The 13831-nt window shown below is 46.3% G+C and overlaps 1 protein-coding gene across 1 annotated transcript in view; it reads right to left on the bottom strand.

Annotated features, from left to right (window-relative positions):
* The window catches only part of SCNN1B (sodium channel epithelial 1 subunit beta), a 76102-nt gene extending 74562 nt beyond the window's left edge, over nucleotides 1–1540 (bottom strand). Inside the window, exon 1 of the mRNA XM_088451899.1 lies at nucleotides 1260–1540. The gene's annotated coding sequence lies outside the window, so the exon portion shown is untranslated. The remainder of the gene's footprint in view (nucleotides 1–1259) is intronic.
* Nucleotides 1541–13831: the final 12291 nt, after the last annotated feature.

Below are 13831 nucleotides of genomic sequence, written 5' to 3'. Positions count from 1 at the left end.
GCTGAAAGGGTTATTACTTTTATTGTAGTTAATTAAGCTTAAGGAGTTGTTTTAATTATACTGAGGGAAGTAAAGGATTAATGAATATGAATTAAATTAATTGATGTGAGGTATACACCTGACCAACCCGTTGGCCAGCCAACCAATACACTCACCAATCGGCCGCTCAATATGTCTGACCAAACATAACTGGGCGGGCATTTAATTTTGCCTGCCTGCCCAGTCGTGATGTCATTGTAGGCGGTTCCGGCGGCCATCATAACATGTCGATCAATCGCCCGTACACACCGGCAAATGCGCACAATATATCTGCAAGATATATCGCATCTGCCATGTGGTACAGCCAACACGATATATCTGTGAACAACGTCATTCACAGTTATATATTGTGTATACACACAGCCGGATGCACTGAGCAATATATTGTTTGTAGGGTTTTCGAGCGATGTTTGAAGAAGGATCATTTAATGTGCGGAATTAACAAAAATGCACTTTATTGTGTTGTGGTCTCACAACTGCACATGGGGGGCGATTCAATTGCTTGAGGAGCTAATGCGGCGGCCGCCTTTTTCGTGTTAAGCAGCTCCAGTTACAGCGTGCTTGGCACTCGTGCCCAAAATCCTACTTTACGCAGGTGCCAGCAGAAATTCTCAATAAGTGAAACCTCAGGGCTGGTCGCCCAAAACAACTGAATTAGCTCCCGGACACTTTAGACAGGAGCTAATTCTTTCAAAACACTAGGTTGTTTGGCGGTATTACAAATATAACTCTGTATTGTACGGTGATCTTGCAAATACACGTTGGGGCAGATTTAATTAGCCACGGTGTTTAAGATGAGGCTAAAAGGGGTTTAAGGCCCGAAGCTGTAATATTTGTTTCTGTATTAATGCACCACGAATAGGAGCCATCCAGCTCCAGCTGTTTCATTCCCTTTAGTAGTACCTATCCTCATTGTAATCCACAAACCTATACACTAAAATATACTTTAACGAAACTACAGAAAAACATATCATCATTATTGCTGTACCAATAATAATAATAATAATAATAATAATAATAGAGTGATATAATAAAAAGACACATGCACATAAATCAACAGCAAATAACTCTAGATCATTAATGCAGTAAGTATATATTATTTTTATCTATCTGTCTGTCTGTCTATCTATCAGCACACAAACACACAGAAAGGAAGAGAGCTGATCCACAAACTCATTGCTCCATACATAGCTCATCTAAACATCGTGGAAACGCGGTACCTGTGTGCAGCTCCAGCGTCAGTGCCGGTGGGTACACGGGGTGCAGCACAGTGCCCGGGCCGGTGGGTACAGGGGGTGCAGCACAGCGCCCGGTATGGTGGGTACAGGGGATGCACAGCTGCACCAGAATGTATGAGATAGGGCAGGTGGACAGCAGACCAGGCGGGTGCGGGCAGGGCAGGCTCGGTCCGATGGGAAGGCTGAATGTAGAGCAGCAGTACTTCGGTTCAGGCTTCCTGGCTAGGGCAGTGGTTGGGACACCGGCAGGTGTACGATGCAGAGAGACCCGCCCACTCCCGATGTACTATCTCACTCCTCAGTCTGCCATTCTATCCTGTGTCTATCACTCTCCTTCCACCATTACTGACAGTACAGTCATTTATTATATTTATGTGACTAATGAATTAAAAGGTAGTATGTCAGGTAATCGTGTGTCTGTACATGCTAATCTATTGTGTTTTAATATTCATTTCTCTCTTGTGTCATCTTCCTCGCCATATTGTACCTTCTCATTCACAGCACCCTCTTCCCCAAGACTCCACTCCCTTACTATGATCCTGATTAAGACCCGCACGCAAATGCTGATGTCTACGCAGATTGAGCGATTGTTAGCCATTGTGCATGTGTGAAAGCTGCACTGCGCATTTGCTGCTGATTTAATTACGATTATGCTCGCACAGAGTATTCACCGCAAAGTGAGTAACGTAGTCAGAGTTTGGGGTAGGTAACTGGGGGTGGCTGGGCAAACGCAGGCGTGTTGGGACCATTTAAACTCTGTTTCATGGTCGTGTATATAAACTAGCCATTGCGATCTACTTTGCAGCATGAGCGCTCTCAGCGTGTCAGGAGAGACATAGGGTTCAATCCCATTAGGTGCGAGGTGCGAGTTGCGATTTTCACTTCAAATTCTCATAGCAAATTAATTTTGCAATCCAATTAGCAACTCGCACTGATAGTCAGACTCATGGGGTCATTCAGACCTGCTCGTGAGCGCAGGACGCTCGCAAGCGGGTCGATGTTACCCCAATGCACATGCGCACGACGGAGGGAGCTCCGTCGTGCGCATGCGCGAGACCAGGACAGCGACATCCAAGCTGTTGCTCCGGGTCTCGCACCAAAGGGGGCGTGCTGTCGATGGTGACTGACAACACGCACCCTTTGGTGGGCGTGCCGGGGGCGTGGCTGCCAGACGGAGGCGTTCCCATGGGAACGCCTACCGTCTGGGTCTGGCCCCACTGACATCACTAGTGTCACTAGAGCCAAAATCACTCCCACTGACATCACTAGTGATGTCAGTGGGAGTGATTTTGGCTCTGATAGAGCCAAAATCACTCCAGGGCTTGCGGTCACCGAGACCCTACCGCAGGGTCTCGTCGCAAGCCTGATGGTCGCGATGGTCTTGACCATCGCGACCATCTTTTTGGCCGCTCGCATATGCTGTGGGTGGTCACCCACAGCTATGCGAGCGGCCAGGAGGCCGCTCCATTTCTAGGTAGGAGGGCACTGATTCAGAGCGAGCGCTCTGGTCAGAGCGTCCGGCTCTGAATCAGGCCCTGAATTCGCAACTTTCCACTCGCACCTCCCTGAGAGATGGAAAGGAAAATCTTTATTTTAAGGTTAAAATCTGGGGACACTGTGCTGAACCTCTCGGACACCCCCCCGATGACTAATTAGGCATTTGGAAGTTTTAATTAGCTTATTTAGTCCAATAATTACATGTAATTTTTTTTTTGGGGGGGGGGGGAGGGGGAGGGGAAATGTCCTCAAATTACTCCAAAATCAACTTTTTGTTAGCTTAGGCACCTCAAATTTAATTATAATAATTTTTTAGTTGAAAAATAATTGTTTTTATAATTGTTTTTCAAATGTTCAAGGTGCCCTCAAAGTACCCCAAAATCACCCTTTTTCCTAGTTTTTTTTGCATCTTTCGTTTAATTCTTTTGAGATTATACGAAAAAAGTTTTTTTTTTATCATTTTCTTGCATTTAAACAAAAACACACAAATCAGCCATTTGACACCATTTCAAAACCTACAGTAACTTTCTAATGGCAACAAACAGCCGTCTATACAGTCTTGCTAACTAAATTATCCATTTGGGGGGGTCCAGGATGGTCTCCCCACATTTTCATGCATTTCTCGTAAATCTCATTTGGCAGTCAATTCGCAACCCCTCCGCTGCGAGTAGTGCGAAAAGGCATTTTTAATTGGAATGGAGAATTCTCAGGAGCGCGCTTCGCGACAAATTGTGCGAGTTTTAAGAAACAAACTCGCTACACACAATTTGAAACTAATTGGATCGAGCCCACAGTGTTTGCGGCAGGTCAGGCTCACCCAGAAGCTGCATGGCTGTTTGATCTGAGTCTGTGTTCCCGATGTTATACTGTTACAGGTCCACGGACAGGGATCTGGTCTATAGATCGACAGTAAAAAGGTGGACAATGTCTAGATAGACACCAGATGTTAGACAGTCAATAGGTCGACAGTGACAAAAGGTCGACACACTAAAGGTCGACATGTAAGAAGGTCAATTGGTACAAATGATTGACATGTAAGAAGGTCGATGGGTACAAAAGGTCGACACAAAAATGGTCGCCACTTTGTTGTTGTTTTTTTAGGGTTAGGCACTTACCACGATGGACATGGTTAGGCACTTACCCCGATGGTTACGGTTAGGCACCAGGTGGGAGGGTTAAGGTGAAGAGTAGAGCTATAAAAAAAAAATGGGTCGACCATTTTTTTGCGTCAACCTTTTGACCCTGTCAACCATTTGTACTTGTTGACCTTCTTACATGTCGATTTTTAGTATGTCGACCCTTTGTCCCTGTCGACCTATTCACTGTCTAGCATCTGGTGTCTATCTAGACTTTGTCCACCTTTTCACTGTTTATCTTTCAATCCATAGCCCTCGGACGGATATGAGAAGGCAGCAGTGGGTGTCTCTATGCATAGATGAGCTTTGGAGACATTAGCATTTTTCTGCTATTTCGATCTGTGAGAGATCGCAGCTGCGATGGCATTGCCGGGTGGATCTGAATTAGGCTGTATGTCCCACCATAGCCTACACAATCAACTACAGGCTCTTCCTCCTCCATCAAACTTTAAGCGGTTTGTTTAAAAAGTTTTGCAGCAGTTTACATTTTTTCCTGCTTTTATTTATACAATTTCTAATTGCTGGGACAGACCAAGCGGTAAAGCCCTGCCCCGATGAAAAGATCCTAAGTGCTCAGACATGTCTTCCACAATGGCGAAAGAAGTCTTTAACAGCATAACGCACTGCGGCCCTGTCTCACCCCTGTAACATCAGACACCAATCCGAGAGGTTTGTCTCTACATGCGCGACTGGTGCATTATGGGAGAAAGCAGGAGGAGATAATTCTCTTCCCTGCTTTTCTCTCGAGTGCCGTCTGGTAGGTACAGGTAACACCATCTTCAGGTGGTGGTTTTTTTTTTACATTAGTTTCACTTATGTGCAGGGATTTACTTATTAGTTTCATTAGTGCACGGACACCATGTAGGCTATGAGACCAGCACTTCTACACAAAGCGAAACAGCCAAGATCTGATTGTTTTTCCACTGTTTCTGCTTTTTTTTTATTGTATATACTGTATAGTAAGCAACTTTTTTCCTCCTAAAAAACAAGAGAAAGGGGCTTTGGGCCCGATTCAGACCTGCTCGCTAGGCTGCTTTCGCTCGTAACTGCCGATGTTTCGCAATGTGCGCATGCGTATGCATCGCAGTGCGCATGTGCAAACTAGTCCATGCGATCGGGAAGCGTTCGCTCGCTGAGCATAGCCAGCTCGCTGGAATGAGTGACAGGATGAGTCGTTTATGGGAGGTGACAGGGGATGGTCAATGAAAACGGAGGTGTGGTGGTGCGAACACAGGCGTGTCTGAGCGTCTTAACGCCATTTAAGAGGCGTGCATAATTAAGACGCAGCATCATAGTACACGTCACATGGCTGAATTTCACACTGAAGCACTCACAGTGCTTGCGGTAGGGTATGAGCAACCACAAGTACTCGATGTTACCGATGGTTACATACACTTCCTGGAGATGACGTGCATAAGTGAGCGTCTTAAGACAGGCTAGTGGGCGTCTGCATACACATCGCGATCGCACGCCAAGACATAGTGGATGTGCTAATGCCTTGCTGTGTGATCGTGGGATTTGCATATTTTGCAAGCGGGTCTGAATCGGGCGCCCTTTATTCCTTTTATACATAGAACCTTCTGTCACTTAATTATTGGACTATTTTTTAAACTACATATGCGGCCAATTGCTAGAAATCAGGCAGATGATTGCCGCATTATTTAAGTACCGTGGCCATTTATTAAGAGGGCACTACTAGATATATCGCTGATATGGTCCCTCTGTTTTGTTAGTAAAAGCAGGTGACAGCTTTTTGGAGCTTGGCCCTGGTAGATTACATTACATTTAGATGGCGCTAGCTATTATAGCCTATACTCACATACTGTAAGTGTTGCCTAATGGCACAATAGTTAAGCTGACCTGAACCAAACAGAAAAGTGATATTGTTACCAAACTCTCACCATTGTGGGTATAGGCGTGCACAGAAGCCGGCACAGGGTATGCCGATTCGGCACTTCCCTTTCCGCCGGGACTTGGACTACCTCGTCCCTCCTTGCCACCGGGACATAGACTACTCACCGTGGTGGCCAGGTGATCCTGGTGAGTAGTGTATTTGAGGGAGGGGGAATGGGGTAGTAGTCCATGACCTGGCGGAGGAGGAAGTGCCAAAGCGGAACCCCCAGTGCCAGCTTCAGCATATACCTACAGTTTTGGGTAGCCTATCAGGCAAAGCTGGACCAATACAGTGAGCATTAACTGTCCGCCCATTCTTTGCAAAAGAGAATCGGCTCTAAGAGAGGGATTGTAATGGGGGTTTCCTTGACAACCGAGGCTATGGCCAGAATAGAAATTTGTTGGAAAGGATGTATGTGCATACTGCAGAGTTATATAGGCATACACCAGCGGATGACTGAAACTATGAACAGCCCAGTTACTTAACCAGTGTTGTTTTATTGAGATAGCAGGTACAGCTGTATTCACTGTTACATATACACTGGTAATGGTACAGAGCTTGAGCGGAGCAGGGATCCAGCCTGTGAGTGTATGCTGCAAACGGATAGCGGTGAAGGGATCTGGAGTAACTTTATAGCAAGTAATTAACCTGATCTCTCATAGGAGCTAAGTATGAGACTTCTGTCTCCCACCATGTCACTCTACACAGTAAAGACTACATGGCCTTTGCACATGCTCAGTAGTGGTCACATTGGCCATCTTGGAACAGGGCATGAAGCCTCTCTGGAGGGACAGGAAGACTGGAGTCCGTGCAGTGGAGGGACAGAAGACTGGAGTCTGTGCAGTGGCACACTCCTCTTTCAACACCAAAATTAAGTTACTGTGCAAAGTCCCGGCACCTGTCACCAAGTGCCAGCTGCTACTACAGTGAGAACTGCTGTAATTTTTAACACTAGCCAGAGTTGTATTTTCAGATGGATGACTTACATAAGGATAGGGCTGATGCCCACTGATAATGGCCATGAAACTAGGTGTGTGGATCAAGGCAGTGCAGTCCCTTAAATGCGTAGAACTGGCATACAGGTGAATATCTACATTTTTTTTTTTTACCCATGCATGTAATTATGGCCAATTTGCATTCAAAATTGGATCCAATATGTTTGTGTTGTAAACATTTTGCCAATAACGAGCCACATGCTGCTAATGATTATATTTGAATAATGGAAGTGTTGATATTATGTGTTTAAAAAATCATAATAAACTACAAAGAAAGATTACCACCATTTCTATTTGTGCTGTCATTAAACTTATTACAGTTATCGGATCCTTCAGACACCTATTTGAATCCTGTAATATCTGCATCTGGTAGCATGTTGGTTGGTTTATATTGAGGTTTGAAATGGAAAGGAAACTGTCTATGTAAAACAGTGGTCAGGGAATAATGGTAAATTGCCCCACATGTGGTAAAAATGAAATTCCTGGGGTCAATGGGCAGCTGGGCATGCATATGAATCATTCTATAATATAGAATGATTCATATGCATGCCCGGCTGTGCCGCAGGGAGGCTCTAAGCCGGACGCCCGCTGAGATATTATTACCAGCGGGCGCCTGGCTCCGTCCCTGCAGCACCGCGTTAGCCGGAGGCTGGAGTTCTCTTCTGAACTCCAGCTTCTACCTCTCTCCATGCGCACTATGGGAGAGAAGTCATGATGTCTCTCCCATAGTGCCGAGGAGCAGCCGGGCGGACAGGATGGCGGCAGATGCAGAAGCGTGAATTAAGGTAAATGTTTTTTTTTTGTACAAGATGCACTACAGGGGCATTATATGGGGGCACTACTGAGGGGCACTATATGGGGGCACTACTGCAGGGGCATTATATGGGGGCACTACTACAGGGGCATTATATGGGGGCACTACTGTAGGGGCATTATATTGGGGCGCTGCTACAGGGGCACTATATGGGGGCACTACTACAGGGGCATTATATGGGGGCACTACTATATGATTTCCTTCCTTTCAAATCAAGGGGGTAATGTCGGCGTATCTAAATATATTTTGGGGTAAAAAGTAAAAAAGTTCCCTGACCGCTGATGTAAAAGCATGTAGTGTGACGTTAGTAATAGCGTAGTGTCATGGTAAAAGCATATTAGTGTGATGTAGTAGTTAGCATTACTGCCTCTCAACATTGAGGTTATGAGTTCAGTTCTCAGTCATATCCCATTTATGTGGAGTTTGTTTGTACTCTCCATGTTTGCGTGGGTTTCCTCTGGGTACTCCAATTTCCTTCCACACTCCAAAAAAAAAAACATACCAGTAGGTTAATTGGATACATACAAAATGAATACTAGTATGTGTGACTACTCTTTATTATTCGTTTGCTGTAGACCCCTCCTTGGGATTTTCTACCTCTGTATTGCAATACTCCTACTCATGGCTGTAACTACCATAGGTGCAAGGGGTGGGGCTACTATGGGGCCCAGAGCTGAGGGCGGCCCATCTTCCTTGACAAAGTTACATGTGTTATATACATTTTTCACCATTGGGTGGTACATAGGGGCTCTTACAAACTTTTGCTATGGGGCCTTCATATACCTAGTTACACCCCTGCTCCTACCCTTCAGCGGCTGCTGTCAATAACAATAGGTGAGTGCAGCAACAGTTCCCGAAATGCACAGAGGTCTAGGACAAGGAGAGGCAGATTAATTCACTATTATAAATAAGGACTGGTACTAGAAATTTGAAGGGATTTACTTCGATGCTGTATATAGATCACTTAGCTGTGGGCAGTCAGCACATATGTCCACTGATGTGTCTGTTGGATGTCACTGGCCTATCCCAGCCACTTTCCTCTTTGATCTGTGCTCTGGCATGAGGTTCTCCTGCTCAGGAGCAGGGCCACAGACATTTCTTCTTGACCCTGGTACTGGGAGAGGGCACGGCCAACTTGGGGATGTGTGGCCAGACCACCTTCTTTAAAAAAAAAAAAAAAAAAAACCACTATGTTCGTGGCCGCGCGTGCCGCACAGGGGGGCGATGAGGGCAGATATGGGATGGGGGAGCGAATGCAGCCTATGCTGGGCTGGGGAGAGCGGCTGCAGCAGCAGCAGTCTTTTCTGTCTACCTGCCTGAAGTGCCGCATCCTCCACCAACAAGTTCGGGCCCGGGGAAAGAGTACCCGCCCCACCTCCTCCCTGCTCTAGAGATGTCCATGTCAAACTCCCACAGAGGCCACAATCTACCACACTCTTTTCTTTCCTGGGGCTGGACCAGGACCACCAAGACTTAAGGTGGGCGTCCTTGCCCCATCATCTCAGCCATGCCATCTTAACGTATGTGCACACTGGGCAGCTGCACAATTGTAGGGTCCTTTAAGCAGGGACTGTCTGGGCCGGGGGGCATCTACATGGAGTGTTGCGACCGGTCGCTCCATGCATAGGGCAGCTGACTGAGAGGCAGGCAGAAAAAGATGCTCCCCGGCCACTCTGACTGTGAATTAGTATTCAGTATTCTCTACCTGCCTCCCAGCCTCAGCCACAGAGACAAAATAAGAGGGGGGTAGGGGCAAAAGGGGCCCCCATACTATAATCACAGCTGCAGTGCAGAGCAGGATCTGCACTGAGAACTGGAGAAGAGAGGTGGAAGGTGGAGTCAGTAATCCTCGCTTTACAAGTTGTTTTGAAACATTGATTTTGTTGAAAGTACCAAGAAATCTAAAGGTTTAATTGAACTGAGCATTTAAAATTTCATTCCCATGAATAGTTGGGGAGGGGTCCCAAGTGCATTGCTTTGCCCAGGGCCTACAACAGCCCTGATCACAGCATGGTGGTGGGCATGGTTACACTGCGGCTAATTTGTATCTGCCACTGTTCACCATGGGGGAGATGTACTAAGATCTGGAAAGTGATAAGTTGGAGAGTGATAGACTACCAGCCACTCAGCTCCTACCTGTCATGTTACAGGCTGTGTTTGAAAAATGACAGTTGGGAGCTGAGTGGTTGGTGGTTTATCACTCTCCAACTTATCACTTTCCAGAGCTTAGTACATCTGCTCTGATGCCCCTGGGTTTGACAAGGCCACCCGCTTATCGGCATCTCTCTGGAAGAACAGCACTGCCTTGGCACCAGCCGTCTTGAAGCTGGTAGAGTAGGATGGACACTGAAACCCATGTAGCCCTGCGCACTCCTCTTCATGTGACAGCGACACATCCTGCTCATTCCTATAGCCAGAATCTCCACTCTGTATGCAGGAATGTTGGCGGAGTCCATTTTTTTTGTGTTATGCGATCACTGCTTAACAAAGACATCTTTTTACAAATTAAGAAGGCGCCAGGTGCACCATGTTTAAAGTTAGGGGGCGCTAAGCCACTGCTGGCCAGCACACATTCTTAGTCCTGTATACTCCACACGGAGCATGAGACACAAGCGCCAAATCCTGAGCTTGCTTTGCTGTATCTTAAGCCACTTGGATTCTCTTAACGATTGGTAATGCAGTTATTATGTTTGTGCCAACAGTTATGGAACATGTAATTACTATTATCAAGTGGCTGTGGAATGTAATGATCGTACATAGAATATTGCTCAATGTCCATTGAATGAGTGACACAAAATGACTCAGCTCCTGTTATGTTTTTATTTTTTTTTAATCAGATATATAGATTAAGCCAGTTTTTTCCTAGCATGGAACCACCTTTGTTATCTCTCCATAGATGCAATGGATAATAATCTACTTATTCTAACATCACATGGATGCCCATTCTCTAGGTTCTCGTTGCAGGAAAGTTCCCTCCAGCAGTACACTGGAAACAATTGACAAATTTTAAAATTCATGGGTAGAGTAGCGTTATGTTCAGCATTGCCTTAATGTTGGACAGCATGGTGGCACAGTAGGTAGCATTGATGCCTCATAGCATTATAGTCATGTTTTTAATTCACAACCAGGGAACTACCAGTTCTTTCAGTGTTCTCCTTTTTCTTCCAGCATATCAAAAATGTATCAGTAGGTTAGTGAGCTGCTTATTGAAGCAATATGTTAGGGAATTAAGACGGTAAGTGCCAATGGGGCAAGGCTTGTTAGTGCCAATGGGGTTTTACAGACCTGTGTAATATATTGTGTATATGATTGTGGATAGTCATAAGCTAAGAATCACAGTCAGTACAAACACAGGTATGAATTCCATGTTTGTGAGCAAGCAAACAGCTGGAGACTCAGCATAAGACGTCAAGGTCGTAGGAAATATTATTCACTTTTATTTATTGTACACCCCAAGGTATCCGCAGTGCTGTACAGTGATGAGAACACAATGACACAAATATTACATAAATACATATGTAACAACCCCGAATCTATATACAGATAACTATATGTGAAGGATGTACTCACAGGTTCAGAGTTACTAGTTAGGAAAGGATGAGGGAAGGTTACTTTTGTTCAGATACTCATTTTTCAGCCAATGTTTGTATAAATGTCTTCCCCCACACCACAGCAGAGATACAGGTCTCCCAAACCCCAGGCACAATAATAGACAATATTTTAACTTTGAAAGTTTATATTTTACTGTTATTTTATTTAATAATGACCTGGCAAGATTTTATTTAAAGTGGGTCAATAATAACTTCTGATGTGTAGGCCATGGCTGTGGACGACATAGTGCATAGCAGATATAACTGGAAACACACCCTGAAAATGGCCAGAACACACCTCCATTTTAGCTGACACTCCCCATTACCTCCCCCAAAAGGTTGCTTCCTGTCAATCACTAGCAATGAATCCTTACTGCAACCATAATCAGAATTTTATCGGTGCACATGTGCATTAGGGCTGTCACATGCTCAGACCACTGATAATTGCTCAATTGTGTGAACATTGGAATAGCGCACCACGCTGAATCAGGCCCATTGGCTGGACTCAGTTTGATGACCCGGATGTGGCTAGAGAGTACAGGCCTGATTCAGGATGGAATTGCAGAGCCGCACACAAGCAGCTTTGCAATTCCGTCCATCTTAATACAAATGCAGAAGGAGGTGTCAGACAACTCCTTGCTGCATTTGAGAGCACAATCGCAACCATAGCGACCGATGGTCGCATTGATTGCTCCTTTGGTAAGGCTGTGGTAGCTGAAGCTTCCCGCAGCCTGCCAGCTTCCCGGCACTGGTCACTTCAGAGGTAAGGAATCTGCATCTGCTGACGCAGACCCTATCCTCGTCCCTGCTGGAAACCGGTGACCCCCCAAGTCCCCGCTCCACCCCGAAACACTGCAGCATGTCAATCTGATACGGCTTCTGGGGGTTTGCGAGTGTAATCACAGGACCCGTTCTGCACATGCACAGAATTGGTCCTGCGCAGGCGCAGACCCCTAACCACCGGAGATGTACGTTAATAATCACATGAACATGCATCTCTGACATGACTATGTGTGAAATATGCAGTTTCCTGATGTGTTCTCCCATGCACACCATACCACCCAGCCCGGGCAGAAACCTAAAATGGAACCCCTGTACAGAACAGATGGGGTGCATCTGTCAGAACTTGATATGCGGTGGTTAGGTGAGGGCTTACTACAGAGCTTAGGGCGGTAGGAGGCTAGTTGGTGGTGGGGTCATGGGTAGGTCTAGCTGTGGCGTGAAACGCAATTGCAAACTTAATATAATCAAGGTACATTGTCAATGACGTGATGGGAGGATGATATGTCCTCCGGAGCCATGTAGTGATTCGGCACACTACCTGGAACGGTTTGCCTCATGACGGGTAGAACACACGTATGTCAGTGTATGACACCTGTGCCAGGGTGGACAGCAGTGCTACTAGTAGCATCATGGCCCTCTTTGTTGGATGATCGAGCATGAAGGCTCCTCTGAAGCTGACCATCGTGGGGCACTAGGTCCAAACTCGGACCATCACCCTGCTAGTGAGGGAGGAGTGATTGAGGTCTTGGTTTCACAGTCAGTAGGATTGGAGAAACCAGTCCATTTGAATTGGGTGGGCTTGGATGGGCCCATCTGTGGATGGGGTGGGAGTACCCACCCAAATGACCGAATTGAATAGTGTGTTTGCAATTGCTTTTCCTGGGCCACCAACTTTATGGAAATGATAAATAAATTGGATCTTCTTCCTCCAGCTATGGTGTCTTGTGTCTTTATTCAATGGGGTTCAGAGGTGCTCATATGGAATGCTATAAAGATACTACCAGGAAGTAGAAAGAAGGGAAGCCCTCATACCTAAGCAGCTTACATGGAAGCAGCGTCTGCAATCCGGACGCGATGTAGATATGCAATGGGGTATTGGGGAATAAATTGGGGCTACATTGATGAATAGCCTTTTGTCGCAGGGAAGACGTGTTTTGCTGAAGGAGCAGAGGGGGCTGGGGCATGACCCAGACCGTACAGGGTTAAAGTTACTCACAAGAGAGAGGAGGTCCAATCCAGGAGGAGGAGAAATGGGAGGCAATAAATGAAAGGCATCAAAAGGCAATGTGTCGGAATGTGATTTCTCTTTTTAAGGAAATCCTTAGGGGGTTGCCCCTCAGGTGAACAGTCCGGAGGCCAACCAGGCCTGGTACTGCCGAAGACCACAGAGCAGGTATGGACAGAACCCCCTAGACCACCTGCAGTCGGACACAAGGCCCATGGGCATCAACAGGCACTAGGCCTGTCTCCATGCAGTCATGCACTAGGCCCGAGGGGACACAAGGGGGCATTAGGCCCCAAAGGACTGTTGATACATTTGGTTAGGCAGGCCAGAGGCAGCCTAGGTCTGTGAGAGGGCATTAGGCCCTGCACCAGGGGCAATAGGCCCTAGGCAGAAAGGGGCACTAGCCCCCCCACAAACATATAAGGGCACTAGGTCTGAGGCTAAGCGACATTAGGGCCTGGGTAGGCGGGAGGTCGGCACAGCCAAAAGAGGGACATCAAATAAAATAATGGGGTGGTAGACCGTGTATAGCAGTATATACTGCTTGCTGTGTTCTTTTACATATTCTTGGTTGGCCATGTGACCTGTATATAGATGTACCCATTCACTGTGTGTTGTGC

The sequence above is a fragment of the Taudactylus pleione genome, unplaced genomic scaffold (genome assembly GCF_031769625.1).
Source record: "Taudactylus pleione unplaced genomic scaffold, aTauple2 ptg000032l, whole genome shotgun sequence".
Taxonomy (NCBI): Eukaryota; Metazoa; Chordata; class Amphibia; order Anura; family Myobatrachidae; genus Taudactylus; species Taudactylus pleione.
This window is presented reverse-complemented; position numbering and strand designations above follow the sequence as displayed.